Source organism: Schistocerca cancellata, chromosome 3 (genome assembly GCF_023864275.1).
Source record: "Schistocerca cancellata isolate TAMUIC-IGC-003103 chromosome 3, iqSchCanc2.1, whole genome shotgun sequence".
In the NCBI taxonomy this organism is placed as follows: Eukaryota; Metazoa; Arthropoda; class Insecta; order Orthoptera; family Acrididae; genus Schistocerca; species Schistocerca cancellata.
In genome coordinates, this window is record NC_064628.1 from 412,842,411 (window position 1) to 412,844,910 (window position 2,500).

The window sequence follows — 2,500 nt, forward strand, 5'->3', positions numbered from 1 at the left end:
GTTGTGCCTTAACCTAACCCACGTTGTGCCTTAACCTAACCCACGTTGTGCCTTAACCTAACCCACGTTGTGCCTTAACCTAACCCACGTTGTGCCTTAACCTAACCCACGTTGTGCCTTAACCTAACCCACGTTGTGCCTTAACCTAACCCACGTTGTGCCTTAACCTAACCCACGTTGTGCCTTAACCTAACCCACGTTGTGCCTTAACCTAACCCACGTTGTGCCTTAACCTAACCCACGTTGTGCCTTAACCTAACCCACGTTGTGCCTTAACCTAACCCAAGTTGTGCCTTAACCTAACCCACGTTGTGCCTTAACCTAACCCACGTTGTGCCTTAACCTGCTCTGTAATTGGCATATGACACGTTACATTAATCCAGTGTTGTCTAACCACAACCCTCTGAATATAGTTCGCTACTCGCACCGCCCACCCTCTTGTGTATCGTTTCATGTTCAACACTTCGCAAGTGTTGCTTACTTTTTACATGCTCCCGCTGTACACTGTAATGTGGACGACTGCAGGATGTACATCGCCCCCCCCCCTCCCCCCTGCCTTCGCACGCTGGTCGTTCAGGTGCTTGCGTGTTCAATGCCCTTCGCAGCTGTTCACTGGCATTCGCATGTCGAAGCGCTCAGTCTACGTCGTGGTACGGCCTGTGTCCACTGTCCGCTGATGTCGTAAGCTTAACCCTCACACTGTACTGCACATAGGTCCGTATGTACTGAATGATACGCTGTGGCACATGTGTGACCGTACAACGACTGCGCCCAACAACAGCGAACCATACGGTCCAAATGTTGTGCACTCAGCCACGTGCCGTCTCCCCATAACAGCTACATTGCAGTGTGGTACGCCATAGAGACGTGTGGGAGTAACGGACGCCCTGGATGGCGATCAGCATGAGCCGTCTGTTGATGTAGTGGCGCGTGTATTCAAACGTAGTCGTCTCTTCTCACACAGTGTGATAGCATGGTGCACCGCGTTCCACATCTGCGACATGGTACAGATGCTGGTTGACAGTCGGTCTCGTAATGGACATCGCATACGTAGGGGGCCACCTCCCACGCGTTCTCTAGTCGGGCACATTTTGTTGCGTGTATGTGGGCAGACGTAGTGTGTCGTGACACCTAACAGACAGGTATGCAATAATCGTTGCATTTGCAAACTGGGATGGACGTCTCCGTTTGCTGGTGACGTTACGCAAATGAACAACTGGTAAACCCATTGTGGTGCGGTTGTTGTTGCTGGAGGTAAATCAGTAAGGGCAAATCTGTGTGTGAAGCGATACGCGGCGGTGGCTGGGTGGGACCGTCCCCGGCCGGTGAGGGGGGGCCGCCCGGCGTGCTGGCCGCGCGGTGCGTGGGCGCACGCGCTACAGCCGGCTGGTGGGGGCGCCCAGTGGCAGGCGCGCCGGCCGACGGACGCGGCAGGCGGCGCAGCTGCGCGCCGGGGCACCCTGCGCGCGGCGCCGGGCGGCCAAAGTGGGTCCTCGCGGGCCCGGTGCGAAGCGCGGTGGACATCTGCAGTGTGCTGGTCCGACTGAGGACTGTGTGCGTTGAGGATGCGCCGCCGCCCGGCACTCGGCGCCGCGACGCCGTCTGCTGCTCGGTCGCCGCAGCGGTTCTCGCTGGTGGTTTGTATCGCAGTTGTGCAGACGTGTTGGCACGTGCGCTGTGCTGGGAGAGTTCGCTTCGGCACCCACGTGGGGCCTTTGCCCTTCTGTGGCGCTGGCGTTGGAGCTGCCGGTCACCGTAGGTGGCGCGTGTTGTCTCCCGCCGGCAATGCCACGACAGCACGCTCCCGGGCCTCTGTCGGCAGCGGCAAGCTCAGTTGGGAGCACGGGTGGTCGCACCTAAAGCGTCTACTCGCCTAACTCCGGGCGATTGCGCCTCTCTCGAACCCGACCAAGTACTTAGGACGGCGCTGCGCGCCGCCGGGACCTGAGAGGGTTTCGAGGTGTATTGTGCAGGGGAGCTCAGCCTCCTCCTGTTTGCAGAATAATTGAGCGGACGCTTGCGTGTTCGCGCGGGCCCCTGGGACACACTCCCGGGCGGCCGGCTGCTCAGCTCTAGTTGACGCAGCTCCCTGGTTGATCCTGCCAGTAGTCATATGCTTGTCTCAAAGATTAAGCCATGCATGTCTCAGTACAAGCCGCATTAAGGTGAAACCGCGAATGGCTCATTAAATCAGTTATGGTTCCTTAGATCGTACCCACGTTACTTGGATAACTGTGGTAATTCTAGAGCTAATACATGCAAACAGAGTCCCGACCAGAGATGGAAGGGACGCTTTTATTAGATCAAAACCAATCGGTCGGCTCGTCCGGTCCGTTTGCCTTGGTGACTCTGAATAACTTTGGGCTGATCGCACGGTCCTCGTACCGGCGACGCATCTTTCAAATGTCTGCCTTATCAACTGTCGATGGTAGGTTCTGCGCCTACCATGGTTGTAACGGGTAACGGGGAATCAGGGTTCGATTCCGGAGAGGGAGCCTGA

The 2,500-nt window shown here is 57.2% G+C and overlaps 1 non-coding gene across 1 annotated transcript in view; it reads left to right on the forward strand.

Annotated features, from left to right (window-relative positions):
* Nucleotides 1-2,086: 2,086 nt before the first annotated feature.
* Nucleotides 2,087-2,500, forward strand: part of LOC126178730 (small subunit ribosomal RNA) — a 1,909-nt gene continuing 1,495 nt past the window's right edge. Inside the window, exon 1 of the ribosomal RNA XR_007536594.1 lies at nucleotides 2,087-2,500. This exon is cut by the window's right edge and continues 1,495 nt beyond it. This is a non-coding gene — a ribosomal RNA (small subunit ribosomal RNA).